Raw genomic sequence first — 20,658 nt, 5'->3', positions numbered from 1 at the left:
AAAAAAACAACGGTGGGATTAGTGGGCAAGCTGGATATTTTGGCTACTTACTATTCAGATGACAACTACCAACTAATATACTCGGAGACTTGCTCGTCCGTATATTAAATCTTCCCTCAGTTGACGATGCTACAACCCATCACAGCAAGGACTTTGATGCCATCCGCCAGTTGGTTACAGCATATCATAGCACATGTGTCCTGGTTAAGTTATTGCATTTGCAGGTTAGAGGAAAGATGCTCAAATTTGATCATTTGAACATCCATTAAACTTCTGGCGATGGCGTCTGACATACCCTCTTATTTTTGCAATTTACAACTCATGACATGTGGAGCACTTTGATGGAGCTCAAGGAACGCGCAACGGAAGAGGAATATCCTCGCACACCCATGAACCAAAAAGGACCAAGGCGCTGTGTTCGGTCTTTGCCAAATACTATGGTGGGGAGCCGAGTTTCTGTTTGCACACGAACACTTCAACGTGTATCCTTGATGTCGGGGGTGATGCACCGCAACTCACGTCGATTGAGACCCGCTCGGAAGAGCGGTACACAAGCAAACTCGGCGGGCACTTTTGTGGACCCGAAACCCACTCGCCTGGCGGGAACCCTGTCTGGACACGCGGCGGCTAGGGGCTCCCCTAGGTCGACCTGATCGCCTCTAGGAGCTCGATGATCACCACCCTACAACATGAAGAACGGACAAAGAATGGATAGAAGAAAACAAAGGAGAAGATAAAGGTAAAAGGTAAAAAAAGTGGTAGATGGATTGATCGGTTGTGTGTTGTTCAATCGGCCGCCACCTCTCATCAATTTATGAAGTGGATGGACTTCCCGTACAAGAAAAGAACTCCAAATCCTTTTAAAATTAACCGAACTCGGATTTAGGTAGGCCTAAGACAACAATGCAGTTTTAGGACCCACATGCCGCATATGACCTTGAATGGAGACATGCCCAAAATGGAATCTATCCGTTTTGACAAAAAGAACAACTTTTGTGTTGAACCTTTTCCGAACCAAGGCCATCGGATAAACACGTGAATTATTCCTTGCCACCCAGTTAAGCCGATGAGACGGTTCGAGCAACCGCAACCATCGTTCGCGCGGGCTTGTTGCTAGCTGTCTTCGGTCGCGGTGAGGTTAGTAGAGAGAGGGGGGAGGATCCGACGGTTATGTAGGGTTGAGAGCCTACCGAGTCGCCCCAAGGGAGCAACGCGGAGATGAACGGATCTGCCCTTGCTTGGTTTATTTTTCGAAGAGTGGACATATTTAATTTGACTGACATTATCACCTGAGTATGATTTTATTGACTCAAAATAAAACGTCAAGCAGATATAAGCACAATGAGCACACACCCGACCTTTCCAAACTGAAATTCTTGTGCATGGAGCACATTTTAAGTAAGTTTTGCATGTTGTTGTTTTTGGTAAATTTTGCAAGTTGGTTTTTTGGTAAGTTTTGCATGTTGTTGCTATTTTAGTTAAGTTTTGCGTGATGCACACATTAAAAATCCTCTGAATGTACATAATCCAAAATGTACACTAGTAGGAAACGGGCCTTTAGTCCCGATTCCTAAGGGCCTTTAGTCCAGGTTCTCCAACCGGGGCTAAGCATTTGGGACTAAAGGCCCACACTTTTAGTCCCGGTTGTGTTACGAACTGGGACTAAAGGAGCTTCACGTGACCGTTGTGGGGCGCCCAGGCAGGAGGACCTTTAGTCCCGGTTGGTAACACCTACCTGGAATAAAAGGCAGCCACGCGTCAGTAGCTGCCAGACGCTGGGGTTTTTCTTTTTTTAAGGAGGGGTTTAGGGTTTTGAAGGGTTTATGGGTTTCATATTGTGTTTCCCCCTTTTCTTTTTGTGTTTATCATTCAATTCTTTTACATTTAGGGTTTTCATTTTTATCTTATGTTTTCCATTCAACTAGACGCTATCTACTATATATATATAGCGATGAAGGAACCGTTACACGACATCGTCATGAATATAGAGACAAGTGACCTCTTTTTTTCCGTGCTAGGTCGAACAATATGTTTTCGTATATCTATTTGACGCTACTACATATAGTACACGTTCACGCATATATACAAAATAACATCTCTAACGGTCCCTAATATCTAATTACCAACTCTGAATTCCAGTTCCTGATGGTATACTCCGGTTTTAGCTATGATCTCTTCAAAGAACAATCCTGCCAATTCCTCTTGAATTGCTAGTATGCGAGGCTTTGGTAGGAGTCCGTCCCGCATCCGTTCGATCTAATTTAAAGAAGGGGCCTATATATAGTATATATATATATATATATATATATATATAGAAAATGGGAGTACATACTCCTGCGCACGGGTGGCTAGCTCGCTCATTCCCTCGTGCTATCTAATTCGCTTTATTTAGAGAAAAAAATACATGCTGAATCTGAACCGAAACTGTGGTCATTGCTCCGATTTTTTTGGTTTCTTTTTATGTTGCCGTCGGCCCACCTTATCCATTTGACCGCTTATCCATCTCTCCTCGTGCTTCATTGGCGTCCAGCTGCGGCAATGGCGACGACGGCGGCCAAGAACAGTTCGATCGGGAGGTCCATCTTGTCACAGGCCAATTGTGGTGACGTGACTGACCAGGTAGTTTTTCGGCACGGCGGCCATGGGAGAAATAAGATCGGAGGTGCACTCACTTCAGCGGAGCCATGTTCTTGGCTCTTTTTCCGTTGATGTTGAATCCTGCTCCAAGTTCTCCAACCGCAAGTAGCTGCTTTTGAAGTCCACCAATTATATGCCAGGTACCTGATCGATTTGTCTCACTACCATATCCATACATAAATTCCTCACGGCAACAATTCTCTTAGAGCTTCATTAACTCAGACTGATCTTCTTATTCCTTCTTTCAGGTTATGCCAAGAACCACCATAGATCTGGTTTGTGGCACGACAGGGTTGTATCTCCTCGTACAGGTTGGCAACTCTTTCTCGTCTAATTTTTATAGGGTTAATCGAACATGAGGATGCCTTCCATGCCCATATGCCACATGCAAATAGTCCAAAATTCAGATTTGGGGATTTTTATTGTGTTCATGGTTTGTATGAATTTAATTCCAAATTGTGGTAAACAATTAGGGATGCCATCCGATTAAATTTAGGTGCACTTCAATGAAGTAATGCCATCCGATCTAATTTGTACATGCAGGGTGTATGTCTTTGGATGCATTACGACGACGCCGCCGGCGGCCATGTGCGGCGGAGCGGCCATCGTGAAGTTTCATGCATGCCCGACGAGTGATCCGACTCGCCCAATCTCATCTGCAGCTGCAGTGTCGTAGCCTTCCCTCGGGTCTGCTCTCTCCAAGTCTGATACACGCCGTGGAAATATGACGTCAGATTGAAGAACACATGAATCACCATGGATCTCCTAGCTACCGATGGTGCCTGTTTGATCCATGGCTCCATGCCCTATAAGTGTGCATGACATTAATTTGCTTGTACGTACGCATGAGAAACAGTTGGCAGTTTCCTTTGCACCCATATAATCGAGTCATGTTTCTTATTGTTGAGGACGTATATGTTCCCTGCAAAAAATTGATGATGTATATGTACTCCTTCTGATGCATATGAACTGATTTTTTTCATGAACTTACCTTTTATTTCAGATGGATATACTAATTGTTCTCAGAATGGATGAATGCATATATGTATACTCCTTTTGATGCAGTATATATACTTTTTTTTGGTATACACTTCTTCAGAAAGAAACTGCAGCACACTCTTCCAAAAAATGCAGTATATAATTCTTAAACAAATGGCAGTATATACTCTTTGAGTATTTTGTTGGTATATACTCCTTCAAAAAAAATGGCAGTATATACTCCTTCAAAAAAAATGGCAGTATATACGCCTTCAAAAAAATGGCAGTACATACTCCTTGAATTTTGTTGTTATATACTCCTTCAAAAAGTTCAGCATACACTACTTAAAAGGCAGTATAGACCTCTTTACAAAAAAAAAACAGTATATGTCCTCCATGTGCATTGGGTATATATCGTCCACCACCCATTTGAAATATATTAAAACATAGATGAGGTATATACTGCTAGCATGATGTAGATGAAAAAGGCCTATATCTACACGCTTCATTCCCAATCTGAAGAGGTATAAAGGGTATATACTAAGATTAGAAAAATCACATAAAGGGTATATACCACTTGCGTTCAAAGTGATATCTCACTTCCGTAACAAATCCAGAATTTCCCTTACAAACAGGAAAACAAATCGGACTTTCCATTGGATAACATGCACCAGTTACCTACAATCTTGGAGGTTGTTTGCGCATGCTACGCAATTTACTAATTATTTAATTAATTATCCATTGACAGGCCATTTAATAGGGTGGGAGTACATACTCCTGGGAGTATAAAAGAGGAGTCCTATATATATTTAAGTTTTTCATGTCCTTAACAACATTCACTTATTGCTAATTCTTCAAAGTTGGTTTTCTTTTAAGTGAATGTGATCGGACCCGTTCCCCATTTATGCTAAACTCAACCCAGTCTGTTCACAAATTCTTCATATGCGTTCTATTTGAAACCCGTTCAAAATCTTCACTGTGTCCTTGTCAGCTGAAGAATTTGCGAACGAAACATTAAAAATTTCATATGTGAATTTTTGGCTTTTGCCGCTCAAACCGTTTCGCATCCCACGATAAGATTAAACTACTCACCCACGATCTACCATGATCTCCACCTCTCTGTACGTGGGTGACACATGTCGCTAGGATGGCAAGGGTCAGGGGCATGTTCGTCCAAATTCTTCGGACGGGCAGTTTTTCACCATGGCTATAAATACCCCCTACCTTCCTCATACTTCATTTACTCCGCTTGACCTCTACTCGCTCGAGCTCTCAGACCTAGCGCCGCCGCTACACTCCATCGTGCAAGTGAGGAAGAGCTTCACTGCCTCGACCTCATCGCCGTCGTACTCGCGCCGGCCGCGGAAATCTTCACTCCGCCGCCGCCGTAGCTGTCTCTCACCGCCAAGTTAGGGCGGGGGAGATCTGAACGGATGAACTTCTCCATCTTCACTCCCAGTTCGTTGTGTTCTTCGTCCAGGGTAATTAAAATCTGATTTTACTGCCCTACTTTGATTCACATGATTTTCACAAAATCTTCAAAAGGTGTTTATTCTTCAACTTCCCAATCCTTAAACACCCAGTTGCATCTGTACCTTGATTTGTTTCTCTAAGCTATGTTTTTCTTCAAGATTCCTCAATTGTGAGGATTGTCAAATCTATACAACTCTGGAACCTAAGTCAAGAACGCTTAGTGAAATTTCTCAAGACTCCCATGGTCCAATTCCTCAAACTTGGTACTTTTGAAAAATTTCTGAGAACGCATATGACCTCTCCAAATTCTTCGCACATATACTCTGTTCACAGGACAAAAATGTCTGCTGCTGAATCACTAGGTTCTCATCAACTTAACTCATTTTCAGCGTTCCTTGAAGATAGATTGCATACTTCCTCAGAAACGTATTGTTCAAAATCCTCAAGTGAAGAAAATGGCTGATGGTAAAAGACCTCAGAAGGGAGGAAAGAGACTAGAGTCCAACACTGCTTTTGAGATCCCTGATGACATATATGCTGGGTACTGTACTCCTGATGAGGAAATTCATGGAAAAGAAAACAAGAATCAGCGCAAAGTGCGCATACAGAGGATTGAAAGAAGATGGGCTAAGGAATGGAGGGAATATCGTTATGTTACTCCAAAGCACATAAAGAAATTCGCTGTTAACCCTCTTGTCCCAGACCTCCATTGGCTCCAGGCCAAGAAGCTGACCCCTCAAGCATCAGGTGCGGTGAGGAATTTCCCAAGGAATGGGTAAAACGCCAAGCCAGGTTGGCTAAAGTAGCAAAAGAAGCAGTGAAGAATTCAATGAAGATTCTGCTGCTCCTGCTGAGGCCTCTGCTAGCAAGCCAAGGAAGGCTTTGCCGAAGAAATCAGCTGTGAAGCCGAGTTCCTCAACATCAATGCCCTCACAGCCAATTCTGAAGACCCCAAAGCAAATTTCTTAGGCAACCTCTTCAAGGGCAGCTCCAATTCCCACTGTTGCAACAAAATCCTCAACTGTTGCTGCAAAGTCCTCAACACCTTTGCATCTTGCCACATGTCAAAGGACTGCAGGCTTCTCAATTGCTTCAGGAGCATCTACTAGTTCCTCAGCTCCACCACAGTCCTCAACAGGTCCATCCACTGGTACGCGTCGGTGCTATACAAACGGTTTTTAACCCCTTTCCGCGACGGCATTTGGGACCGTCGCAAAGTGAGTGTGTGCGATAGGGTGTCCTTCCCACATGACCTAGAAACCGTCGGTGATATGGAGCAGTGATCCAGAGGCCTTCCAAAATGTAATCGTGTGCGATGCAGCACACACTAAATTCATTCGCACGTGTGGTATTGGTGATTAAGCGTTTCTAATGAGGCAGTGAAACCATACGGTCTGTCGTAACGAACCATTTGGAAAACAGTATGTAAGGCACACGGGCCAACATATGAATTGTGTGCGATTTGTGCCCATCGCACACGAGTTTTCCGCGTAACCCGTCTACCATGCTAGACTCCATCGCACACGTTTGCCAACAATTACCGTCTGCGATAATGTTCTATCACAAATGGTTCAGGAGCCGCTTCACACACATACAAGTGCTGCAGACCGTTTGTGATTTGTTGGGTATCACCCACGGTTGCCGCAAGAGTGACGTGTGCTTTTTGTTTGGGATCCCACACGTTTCCTCAGAAAATTACGACTGGGATTGTATTTTGCATTGGGCACGGTTTACTCCCAGTTCTCGTGTGCGATAACGCGATATCACAAACGGTTCCGGAGACCCTACGCACACGTAGTAGCGCTGCAAATCGTTTGCGATCTGCTGTGTATAACCGACGGTTCCGCTATGATTGACGTATGCTTTCTGATGTGGATCGCACACACTCATTTAGTTGAACCGTGTGCGGAGCAATTGCCAGGTTAAAACAAAAATATCCCATTTTGAATCGGCATGCAAAAAGCAAATTCGCCACAATATTCAATTGAACAAATAAACAAAAATATCCATTTTGAATCGGCATGCAAAAAGCAAATTCGCCACAATATTCAATTGAACAAATAGTGTCCACAGGAAGAACATTCATCAGATTTCACAACAATTGCAATTGAACATATGGTAGCTAAATTCCAATGATTTGTCCACACATATATGCATTACATAATTAATCATAGTGTACGAAATACGAAGACCTCATCAGATGGAAAATAATCCATGCGTTATATGTTTAGCGGCTAACTCTTACTCAATGTTTCAGGAGAACGCATGTGATACGTCCATTTTGCATCATGCTTTTATATAGATATTTATTGCATTATGGGCTGTTATTACATAGTCACAATACTTATGCCTATTCTCTCTTATTTTACAAGGTTTACATAAGGAGGGAGAATGCCGGCAGCTGGAATTCTGGGCTGGAAAAGGAGCAAATATTAGAGACCTATTCTGCACAACTCCAAAAGTCCTGAAACTCCACGAAAGTTATTTTTGGAAATAATAAAAAATACTGGAAGAAAAATCTACGTCAGGGGGGCCTCCACCTGTCCACGAGGGTGGGGGGCGCGCCCTACCCCCTGCCTCGTGGGCCCCCTGTTGGCCCTCCGGTGCCCATCTTCTGGTATATGAAGTCTTTCGTCCGAAGAAAAATCATAAGCAAGCTTTCGGGACAAGACTCCGCCGCCACGAGGCGGAACCTTGGTGGAACCAATCTAGGGCTCCGACAGAGCTGTTCTGCCGAGGACACTTCCCACCGGGAGGGGGAAATCATCGCCATCGTCATCACCAACGCTCCTCTCATCGGGAGAGGGCAATCTCCATCAACATCTTCACCAGCACCATCTCCTCTCAAACCCTAGTTTATCTCTTGTATCCAATTCTTGTCTCTAAGTCCGGGATTGGTACCTATAGGTTGCTAGTAGTGTTGATTACTCCTTGTAGTTGATGCTAGTTGGTTTATTTGGTGGAAGATCATATGTTCAGATCCTTTATTCATATTAATACCCCTCTGATTATGAACATGAATATGCTTTGTGAGTAGTTACGTTTGTTCCTGAGGACATGGGAGAAGTCTTGCTATTAGTAGTCATGTGAATTTGGTATTCGTTCGATATTTTGATGAGATGTATGTTGTCTATCCTCTAGTGGTGTTATGTGAACGTCGACTACATAACACTTCACCATTATTTCGGCCTAGAGGAAGGCATTGGGAAGTAATAAGTAGATGATGGGTTGCTAGAGTGACAGAAGCTTAAACCCTAGTTTATGCGTTGCTTCGTAAGGAGCTGATTTGGATCCATATGTTTCATGCTATGGTTAGGTTTACCTTAATACTTTTGTTGTAGTTACGGATGCTTGCAATAGAGGTTAATCATGTTGGAAATATGCCCTAGAGGCAATAATAAATAGGTTATTATTATATTTCCTTGTTCATGATAATCGTTTATTATCCATGCTAGAATTGTATTGATAGGAAACTCAGATACATGTGTGGATACATAGACAACACCATGTCCCTAGTAAGCCTCTAGTTGACTAGCTCGTTGATCAATAGATGGTTACGGTTTCCTGACCATGGACATTGGATGTCATTGACAATGGGATCACATCATTAGGAGAATGATGTGATGGACAAGACCCAATCCTAAGCCTAGCACAAGATCGTGTAGTTCGTTTGCTAAGAGCTTTTCTAATGTCAAGTATCATTTCCTTAGACCATGAGATTGTGCAACTCCCGGATACCGTAGGAATGCTTTGGGTGTACCAAACGTCACAACGTAACTGGGTGGCTATAAAGGTGCACTACAGGTATCTCCGAAAGTGTCTGTTGGGTTGGCACGAATCGAGACTGGGATTTGTCACTCCGTGTAAACGGAGAGGTATCTCTGGGCCCACTCGGTAGGACATCATCATAATGTGCACAATGTGACCAAGGATTTGATCACGGGATGATGTGAGTTACGGAACGAGTAAAGAGACTTGCCGGTAACGAGATTGAACAAGGTATCGGGATACCGACGGTCGAATCTCGGGCAAGTACCATACCGATAGACGAAGGGAATTGTATACGGGATTGATTGAATCCTTGATATCGTGGTTCATCCGATGAGATCATTGAGGAGCATGTGGGAGCCAACATGGGTATCCAGATCCCGCTGTTGGTTATTGACCGGAGAGTCGTCTCGGTCATGTCTGTGTGTCTCCCGAACCCGTAGGGTCTACACACTTAAGGTTCGGTGACGCTAGGGTTGTAGAGATATTAGTATGCGGTAACCCGAAAGTTGTTCAGAGTCCCGGATGAGATCCCGGACGTCACGAGGAGTTCCGGAGGTAAAGATTTATATATGGGAAGTCTTATTTTGGTCGCCGGAAAAGTTTCGCACTTTATCGGTATTGTACCGGGAGTGCCGAAAGGGGTCCGGGGGTCCACCAAGGGGTCCACCAGCCTCGGGGGGGCCACATGGGCTGTGGGGGGTGCGCCTTGGCCTATATGGGCCAAGGGAACCAGCCCCAAGAGGCCCATGCGCCAAGAGATAAGATAAACGGAGAGTCCTAAAGGGGGAAGGCACCTCCGAGGTGCCTTGGGGAGGAAGGACTCCTCCCTGGCCACACCCTTCCTTGGAGGAAGGGCCAAGGCTGCGCCCCCCTCTCCCTTGGCCCTATATATAGTGGGGGGGGGAGGGAGGGCAGCAGCAATCCAAGCCCTGGTGCCTCCCTCTCCCTCCCGTGACACCTCTTCCTCCCCGCTTGCGCTTGGCGAAGCCCTGCCGGGATCCCGCTACTTCCACCACCACGCCGTCGTGCTGCTGGATCTCCATCAACCTCTCCTCCCCCCTTGCTGGATCAAGAAGGAGGAGACGTCGCTGCTCCGTATGTGTGTTGAACGCGGAGGTGCCGTCCGTTCGGCACTAGGATCATCGGTGATTTGGATCACGACGAGTACGACTCCATCAACCCCATTCTCTTGAACGCTTCCGCTCGCGATCTACAAGGGTATGTAGATGCACTCCTTCCCTCTCGTTGCTAGTAAACTCCATAGATTGATCTTGGTGATGCGTAGAAAATTTTGAATTTCTGCTACGTTCCCCAACAGTGGCATCATGAGCTAGGTCTATGCGTAGTTTCTATGCACGAGTAGAACACAAAGTAGTTGTGGGCGTCGATGTTGTCAATTCTTCTTGCCGCTACTAGTCTTATCTTGTTTCGGCGGCATTGTGGGATGAAGCGGCCCGGACCGACCTTACACGTACACTTACGTGAGACAGGTTCCACCGACTGACATGCACTAGTTGCATAAGGTGGCTAGCGGGTGTCTGTCTCTCCCACTTTAGTCGGAACGGATTCGATGAAAAGGGTCCTTATGAAGGGTAAATAGAAATTGGCATATCACGTTGTGGTTTTACGTAGGTAAGAAACGTTCTTGCTAGAAACCTATACAAGCCACGTAAAAACTTGCAACAACAATTAGAGGACGTCTAACTTGTTTTTGCAGCATGTGCTATGTGATGTGATATGGCCAGAAGATGTGATGAATGATATATGTGATGTATGAGATTGATCATATTCTTGTAATAGGAATCACGACTTGCATGTCGATGAGTATGACAACCGGCAGGAGCCATAGGAGTTGTCTTTATTTTTTGTATGACTTGCGTGTCATTGAATAACGCCATGTAAATTACTTTACTTTATTGCTAAGCGCGTTAGCCATAGAAGTAGAAGTAATCGTTGGCGTGACAACTTCATGAAGACACAATGATGGAGATCATGATGATGGAGATCATGGTGTCATGCCGGTGGCAAAGATGATCATGGTGCCCCGAAGATGGAGATCAAAGGAGCAAAATGATATTGGCCATATCATGTCACTATTTGATTGCATGTGATGTTTATCATGTTATGCATCTTATTTGCTTAGAACGATGGTAGTAAGTAAGATGATCCCTCACTAAAATTTCAAGAGACGTGTTCCCCCTAACTGTGCACCGTTGCGAAGGTTCGTTGTTTCGAAGCACCACGTGATGATCGGGTGTGATAGATTCTAACGTTCGAATACAACGGGTGTTGACGAGCCTAGCATGTACAGACATGGCCTCGGAACACATGCGAAACACTTAGGTTGACTTGACGAGCCTAGCATGTACAGACATGGCCTCGGAACACAAGAGATCGAAAGATCGAACATGAGTTGTATAGTAGATACGATCAACATGGAGATGTTCACCGATGATGACTAGTCCGTCTCACGTGATGATCGGACACGGCCTAGTTTGACTCGAATCATGAATCACTTAGATGACTAGAGGGATGTCTATCTGAGTGGGAGTTCAATAATCAGATGAACTTCATTATCATGAACATAGTCAAAAGGTCTTTGCAAATTATGTCATAGCTTGCGCTTTAGTTCTACTGTTTAAGATATGTTCCTAGAGAAAATTTAGTTGAAAGTTGATAGTAGCAATTATGCGGACTGGGTCCGTAAACTGAGGATTGTCCTCATTGCTGCACAGAAGGCTTATGTCCTTAATGCACCGCTCGGTGTGCTGAACCTCAGCGTCGTCTGTAGATGTTGCGGAACATCTGACATACACGTTTTGATGACTACGTGATAGTTTAATGCGTAATGCTAACGGTTTAGAATTGTGGCACCAAAGACGGTTTTTGAAACGTCGCAGAACATATGAGATGTTCCGAAGACTGAAATTGGGATTTCGGACTAGTGCCCACGTCAAGAGGTATGAGACCTCTGACAAGTTTCTTAAGCCTGCAAACTAAGGGAGAATAGCTCAATCGTTGAGCATGTGCTCAGATTGTCTGAGTACTACAATCACTTGAATCGAGTGGGAGTTAATCTTCCAGATGAGATAGTGATGGTTCTCCATAATCACTGCCACCAAGCTATTAGAGCTTCATGATGAACTATAAATATCAAGGATAGATGATGATCCTTGAGCAACTCGCGATGTTTGACACCGCGAAAGTAGAAATCAAGAAGGAGCATCAATTGTTGATGGTTAGTAAAACCACTAGTTTCTAGAAGGGCAAGGGCAAAAGGGATACTTCATGAAACAACAAATCATTTGCTGCTCTAGTGAAGAATCCCAAGGTTGAACCCAAACCCGAGACTAAGTGCTTCTGTAATGAGGGGAACGGTCACTGAAGCGGAACTACCCTAGATACTTGGTAGATGAGAAGGCAGGCAAGTTCGACAGAAGTATATTGGATATACATTATATGAATGTGTACTTTACTAGTACTCCTAGCAGCACCAGGGTATTAGATACCGATTCGGTTACTAAGTGTTAGTAACTCGAAATAAAAGCTGTGGAATAAATGGAGACTAGCTAAAGGTGAGATGACGATGTGTGTTGAAAGTGTTTCCAAGGTTGATGTGATCAAGCATCGCATGCTCCCTCTACCATCGAGATTTGGTGTTTGCGTTGAGCATGATTGGATTATGTTTATCGCAATACGGTTATTCATTTAAGGAGAATAATAGTTACTCTGTTTATTTGAATAATACCTTCAATGGTCTTGCACCTAAAATGAATCTCGATCGCAGTGATACACATGTTCGTGACAAAAGATATAAAATACTAATGATAGTACCACATACTTGTGGCACTGCCATTTGAGTCATATTGGTATAGAACGCATGAAGAAGCTCCATATAGATGGATCTTTGGACTCACTCGTTTTTTGAAAAGATTGAGACATGCGAACCATGTCTATTGGTATATATGCATGAAGAAACTCCATGCAGATGGATCGTTTGGACTCACTTGATTTTGAATCACTTGAGACATGCAAATCATACCACATGGGCAAGATGACTGAAAGGCCTCGTTTTCAGTAAGATGGAACAAGAGAGCAACTTGTTGGAAGTAATACATTTGATGTGTGCAGTCCAATGAGTGCTGAGGCACGCAGTGGATATCGATATGTTCTTACTTCACAGATGATTTGAGTAGATGCTGAGTGTATTTACTTGATGAAACACAAGTCTGAATTATTGAAAGGTTCAAGTAATTTCAGAGTGAAGTTGAAGATCGTCGTGACAAGAGGATAAAATGTCTATGATATGATCATAGAGATATCTGAGTTACGAGTTTGGCACACAATTAAGACATTGTGGAAAGTGTTTCACAATTAGTACCGCCTGGAACACCATAGTGTGATGGTGTGTCCGGACATCATAGCTGCACCCTATTGGATATGGTGCATACCATGATGTTTCTTATCGAATTACCACTATCGTTTATGGGTTAGGCATTAGAGACAACCGCATTCACTTTAAATAGGGCACCACGCAATTCCGTTGAGACGACACCGTTTAGAGAAACCTAAGTTGTCGTTTCTTAAAAGTTTGGGGTTGCGATGCTTATGTGAAAAGGTTTCAGGCTGATAAGCTCGAGCCTAAAGCGGATAAATGCATCTTCGTAGAAAACCCAAAAATAGTTGGGTATACCTCCTATTTCAGATCTGGAAGCAAAAGTAATTGCTTCTAGAAACGAGTCCTTTCTCGAGGAAAAGTTTCTCTCGAAAGAATTGAGTGGGAGGATGGTGGAGACTTGATGAGGTTATTGAACCATAACTTCAACTAGTGTGTAGCAGGGAACAGGAAATTGTTCCTGTGGCACCTACACCAATTGAAGTGGAAGCTTATGATAGTGATCATGAAACTTCGGATCAAGTCACTACCAAACCTCGTAGGACGACGAGGATGCGTGCTACTTCAGAGTGGTACGTGATCCTGTCTGAGATATCATGTTGTTGGACAACGATGAACCTATGAGCTGTGGAGAAGCGATGGTGGGCCCATATTCCGACAAATGGTTAGAAGCCATGAAATCCGAGATAGGATCCATGTATCAGAACAAAGCATGGACTTTGGTGAACTTGCCCGATGGTCGGCAAGCCATTGAGATAAATGGATCTTTAAGAAGAAGACGGACATGGACGGTAATGTTACCGTCCATGAAGCTCGACTTGTGGCAAAGAGAATTTTCACAAGTTCAAGGAGTTGACTACGATGAGATTTTCTCATCCGTAGCGATGCTTAAGTCCGTCGGAATCATGTTAGCATTAGCTGCATTTATGAAATCTGGCAGATGGATGTCAAAACAAGTTTCCTTACCAGTTTTCGTAAGGAAAGGTTGTATGTGATACAATCAGAAAGGTTTTGTCGGTCCTAAGGATGCTAAAAGGTATGCTAGCTCCAGCGATCCTTCCATGGACTAGAGCAAGCATCTCGGAGTCAGAATATACGCTTTGATGGAGTGATCAAAGTTTTTGGGTTTATAGGAAGTTTGTTAGAAACTTGTATTTACAATAAAGTGAGTGGGAGCGCTACAACATTTCTGATAAGTATATGTGAATGACATATTGTTGATCCGAAATGATGTAAAATTTCTGGAAAGCATAAAGGGTTGTTTGAAAGGAGTTTTTCAAAGGAAGACCTGGATAAAGCTGCTTACATATTGGGCATCAAGATCTATAGAGATAGATCAAGACGCCCGATGATACTTTCAAAGAACGCACACCTTGACATGATTTTGAAAGAGTTCAAAATAGATCAGCAAAGAAGGAGTTCTTGGCTGTGTTACAAGGTGTGAGTATTGAGTAAGACTCAGGACCTGACCACGGTAGAAGAGAGATAAAGGACGAAGGTCGTCCCCTATGCTTCAGACGTAGGCTCAACAGTATGCTATGCTGTGTACCGCACATGGAGTGTGCCTTGCCATGAGTTGGTCAAGGGGTACAATAGTGATCCGGGAAAGGATCACATGACAGCGGTCGAACTTATCCTTAGTATTTAGTGGACTAAGGAATTTTCTCGATTATGGAGGTGAAAAGGAGTTCGTCGTAAAGGGTTACGTTGATGCGAACTTTGACACTAATCCGGATGACTCTGAGTAGTAAACCGGATTCGTATAGTAGAGCAGATACTTGAAATGTCTCCAAGTAGCGTGTGGTAGCATCCACAAGATGACATAGATATTCGTAAAGCACACACGGATCTGAAAGGTTCAGACCCGTTGACTAATAACCTCTCTCACAAGCATAACATGATCAAACCAGAACTCATTGAGTGTTAATCACATAGTGATGTGAACTAGATTGTTGACTCTAGTAAACTCCTTAGATGTTGGTCACATGGTGATGTGACCTATGAGTGTTAATCACATGGTGATGTGGACTAGATTATTGACTCTAGTGCAAGTGGGAGACTGTTGGAAATATGCCCTAGAGGCAATAATAAATAGGTTATTATTATATTTCCTTGTTCATGATAATCGTTTATTATCCATGCTAGAATTGTATTGATAGGAAACTCAGATACATGTGTGGATACATAGACAACACCATGTCCCTAGTAAGCCTCTAGTTGACTAGCTCGTTGATCAATAGATGGTTACGGTTTCCTGACCATGGACATTGGATGTCATTGATAACGGGATCACATCATTAGGAGAATGATGTGATGGACAAGACCCAATCCTAAGCCTAGCACAAGATCGTGTAGTTCGTTTGCTAAGAGCTTTTCTAATGTCAAGTATCATTTCCTTAGACCATGAGATTGTGCAACTCCCGGATACCGTAGGAATGCTTTGGGTGTACCAAATGTCACAATGTAACTGGGTGGCTATAAAGGTGCACTACAGGTATCTCCGAAAGTGTCTGTTGGGTTGGCACGAATCGAGACTGGGATTTGTCACTCCGTGTAAACGGAGAGGTATCTCTGGGCCCACTCGGTAGGACATCATCATAATGTGCACAATGTGACCAAGGATTTGATCACGGGATGATGTGAGTTACGGAACGAGTAAAGAGACTTGCCGGTAACGAGATTGAACAAGGTATCGGGATACCGACGGTCGAATCTCGGGCAAGTACCATACCGATAGACGAAGGGAATTGTATACGGGATTGATTGAATCCTCGATATCATGGTTCATCCGATGAGATCATCGAGGAGCATGTGGGAGCCAACATGGGTATCCAGATCCCGCTGTTGGTTATTGACCGGAGAGTCGTCTCGGTCATGTCTGCGTGTCTCCCGAACCCGTAGGGTCTACACACTAAAGGTTCGGTGACGCTAGGGTTGTAGAGATATTAGTATGCGGTAACCCGAAAGTTGTTCGGAGTCCCGAATGAGATCCCGGACGTCACGAGGAGTTCCGGAGGTAAAGATTTATATATGGGAAGTCTTATTTTGGTCGCCGGAAAAGTTTCACACTTTATCGGTATTGTACCGGGAGTGCCGAAAGGGGTCCGGGGTCCACCAAGGGGTCCACCAGCCCCGGGGGGGCCACATGGGCTGTGGGGGGTGCGCCTTGGCCTATATGGGCCAAGGGAACCAGCCCCAAGAGTCCCATGCGCCAAGAGATAAGATAAACGGAGAGTCCTAAAGGGGGAAGGCACCTCCGAGGTGCCTTGGGGAGGAAGGACTCCTCCCTGGCCGCACCCTTCCTTGGAGGAAGGGCCAAGGCTGCGCCCCCCCTCTCCCTTGGCCCTATATATAGTGGGGGGAGGGAGGGCAGCAGCAATCCAAGCCCTAGCGCGTCCCTCTCCCTCCCGTGACACCTCTTCCTCCCCGCTTGTGCTTGGCGAAGCCCTGCTGGGATCCCGCTACTTCCACCACCACGCCGTCGTGCTGCTGGATCTCCATCAACCTCTCCTCCCCCCTTGCTGGATCAAGAAGGAGGAGACGTCGCTGCTCCGTACGTGTGTTGAACGCGGAGGTGCCGTCCGTTCGTCGCTAGGATCATCGGTGATTTGGATCACGACGAGTACGACTCCATCAACCCCATTCTCTTGAACGCTTCCGCTTGCGATCTACAAGGGTATGTAGATGCACTCCTTCCCTCTCGTTGCTAGTAAACTCCATAGATTGATCTTGGTGATGCGTAGAAAATTTTGAATTTCTGCTACGTTCCCCAACAAATCATAAGTGGGATGCTTGTTCAAGTAAGAACATCACCCAAGCACTGGTCCACCCACATATCAAATTATCAAAGTACCGAACGCGAATCATATGAACGTGATGAAAACTAGCTTGACGATAATTCCCATGTGTCCTCGGGAGCGCTTTTCTTTATATAAGAGTTTGTCCAGGCTTGTCCTTTGCTACAAAAAGGATTGGGCCACCTTGCTGCACTTTATTTACTTTTGTTACTTGTTACTCGTTACAAATTATCCTATCACAAAACTATCTGTTACCTATAATTTCAGTGCTTGCAGAGAATACCTTGCTGAAAACCGCTTATCATTTCCTTCTGCTCCTCGTTGGGTTCGACACTCTTACTTATCGAAAGGACTACGATAGATCCCCTACAATTGTGGGTCATCAAGACTCTTTTCTGGCGCCGTTGCCGGGGAGTGAAGCACCTTTGGTAGGTGGAATTTGGTAAGGAAAAATTTATATAGTGTGCTGAAATTTACTGTCACTTGTTACTATGGAAAGTAACCCTCTGAGGGGCTTGTTCGGGGTATCTTCACCCCGACTAGTAGAGCAAATTGTTGCTCCTCAACCTACTGAACCTACTGAAAATGAAAATGTCCACTTTGAAATTCCTTCGGGTATGTTAGAAAAACTGCTAGCTAATCCTTTTGCAGGAGATGGAACAAAGCATCCTGATGAGCACTTAATATATGTGGATGAATTTTGTGGATTATTTAAGCTTGCAGGTGTACCCGGTGATGTTATTAAGAAGAAGGTCTTCCCTTTATCTTTGAAGGGAGATCCATTGACATGGTATAGGCTATGTGATGAAACGGGGTCATGGAACTACAAACGATTGAAATTGGAATTTCATCAGAAGTTTTATCCTATGCATCTTGTTCATCGTGATCGCAATTATATATATAATTTTTGGCCTCGCGAAGGAGAAAGCATCGCTCAAGCTTGGGGGAGGCTTAAATCAATGTTATATTCATGCCCCAATCACGAGCTTCCAAGAGAAATAATTATTCAAAGTTTTTATGCTCGGCTTTCTGATAATAATCGCACCATGCTCGATACTTCTTGTGCTGGCTCTTTTATGATGAAAACTATTGAATTCAAATGGGATTTATTGGATAGAATTAAACGCAACTCTGAAGATTGGGATCTTGACGAAGGTAAGGAGTCAGGTATGACACCTAAGTTTGATTGTGTTAAATCTTTTATGGATACCGATGTTTTCCGTAAATTTAGCAGTAAATATGGACTTGACTCTGAGATAGTAGCTTCTTTCTGTGAATCTTTTGCTGCTCATATTGATCTCCCTAAGGAGAAGTGGTTTAAATATCATCCTCCCATAGAAGTAAAAGTAGCTGCACCTATTAAAGTTGAAGAAAAGACTATCACTTATAATGATCCTATTGTTCCTACTTCTTATGTTGAGAAACCACCTTTCCCTGTTAGGATAAAGGATCATGCTAAAGCTTCAACTGTGGTCCGTAAAAGCAATATTAGAACTTATACACCTCCTGAGCAAATTAAAGTTGAACCTAATATTGCTATTGTTAAAGATCTCTTGTCTGATAATATCGATGGGCATGTTATTCATTTCCATGATGAAACTGCCAGAATTGCCAAACCTTGTGCTAAAGATAAACATAGACCTGTGGTAGGCATGCCTGTTATTTCTGTTAAAATAGGATATCATTGTTATCATGGCTTATGTGACATGGGTGCCAGTGCTAGTGCTATACCTCATTACTTATACAAAGAAATTAAGCATGATATTGCACCTACTGAGTTAGAAGATATTGATGTCACAATTAAACTTGCCAATAGAGATACTATATCACCAATGGGCATTGTTAGAGATGTTGAAGTCTTGTGTGGGAAAACTAAATATCCTGCTGATTTTCTTGTTCTTGGTTCCCCACAAGATAGCTTTTGTCCCATTATTTTTGGTAGACCCTTCTTGAACACAGTTAATGCTAGGATAGACTGCGAAAAGGATGTCGTTACTATTGGCTTGGGTGATATGTCTCATGAGTTTAATTTCTCTAAATTTAGTAGACAACACCGTGAAGAGGAATTGCCTAGTAAGGATGAAATTATTAGTCTTGCTTCTATTGCCGTACCTCCTAGTGATCCTTTAGAACAATATTTGCTAGACCATGAAAATGATATGTTTATGAATGAAAGAAGGGAAATAGATGAAGTATTCTTTAAACAAGAACCTATCCTGAAACACAATTTGCCTGTTGAAATCCTAGGGGATCCTCCTCCACCCAAGGGTGATCCCGTGTTTGAGCTTAAACCGTTGCCTGATACTCTTAGATATGCTTATCTTGATGAGAAAAAGATATATCCTGTTATTATTAGTGCTAACCTTTCAGCGCATGAAGAAGAGAGATTATTGAAAACTCTGAAGAAGCACCGCGCTGCTATTGGATATACTCTTGATGATCTTAAGGGCATTAGTCCCACTCTATGTCAACACAAAATAAATTTGGAGAAAGATGCCAAACCAGTTCGTAATCATCAACGACGGCTGAACCCTAAGATGAAAGAAGTGGTAAGAAAGGAAATACTAAAGCTCCTTGAGGCAGGTATAATTTATCCTGTTGCTGATAGTTAGTGGGTAAGTCCTGTCCATTGTGTCCCTAAGAAGGGAGGTATTACTGTCGTTCCTAATGATAAAGATGAATTGATTCCACAAAAAATTATTACAGGTTATAGGATGGTAATTGATTTCCGAAAATTAAATAAAGCTACTAAAAAAGATCATTACCCCTTGCCTTTTATCGATCAAATGCTAGAAAGATTATCCAAACATACACACTTTTGCTTTCTAAATGGTTATTCTGGTTTCTCTCAAATACCTGTGTCAGTCGATGATCAATCAAAGACCACTTTTACTTGCCCTTTTGGTACTTTTGCTTATAGACGTATGCCTTTTGGTTTATGTAATGCACCTGCTACCTTTCAAATATGCATGATGGCTATATTCTCTGACTTTTGTGAAAAGATTTGTGAGGTTTTCATGGACGATTTTTCCGTCTATGGATCCTCTTTTGATGATTGCTTGAGAAACCTTGATCGAGTTTTGCAGAGATGTGAAGAAACTAATCTTGTCTTGAATTGGGAAAAGTGCCACTTTATGGTTAATGAAGGTATTGTCTTGGGGCATAAAGTTTCTGAAAGAGGTATTGAGGTTGATAAAGCCAAGGTTGATGCTATTGAAAAGATGCCATGTCCCAAGGACATCAAAGGTATAAGAAGTTTCCTTGCTCACGCCGGTTTTTATAGGAGGTTCATTAAGGACTTCTCAAAAATTTCTCGGCCTCTGACTAATTTATTACAAAAATATATACCATTTGTCTTTGATGATGATTGTGTAGAAGCATTTAAAATACTTAAGAAAGCATTGATCTCTGCACCTATTGTTCAGCCACCTCATTGTAATTTACCCTTTGAAATTATGTGTGATGCCAGTGATTATGCTGTAGGTGCTGTTCTAGGGCAAAGAGTTGATAAGAAATTAAATGTTATTCAATATGCTACTAAAACTCTAGACAATGCCCAGAGAAATTATGCTACTACTGAAAAAGAATTCTTAGCAGTTGTATTTG

The 20,658-nt window shown here is 43.2% G+C and overlaps 1 long non-coding RNA gene across 1 annotated transcript; it reads left to right on the top strand.

Annotated features, from left to right (window-relative positions):
* Positions 1-2,460: 2,460 nt before the first annotated feature.
* On the top strand, positions 2,461-3,582 carry LOC123075052 (uncharacterized). Its single transcript, XR_006436088.1, has 3 exons — positions 2,461-2,777; positions 2,886-2,948; positions 3,181-3,582. It is a non-coding gene; the product is annotated as an uncharacterized lncRNA (long non-coding RNA).
* The last annotated feature ends 17,076 nt before the right edge of the window (positions 3,583-20,658 follow it).

Source organism: Triticum aestivum, chromosome 3D, assembly GCF_018294505.1.
Source record: "Triticum aestivum cultivar Chinese Spring chromosome 3D, IWGSC CS RefSeq v2.1, whole genome shotgun sequence".
NCBI classification, from domain to species: Eukaryota; Viridiplantae; Streptophyta; class Magnoliopsida; order Poales; family Poaceae; genus Triticum; species Triticum aestivum.
The sequence above is the reverse complement of the archived record's forward strand: the minus strand, read 5'-3'. Positions and strand labels throughout refer to the sequence as shown.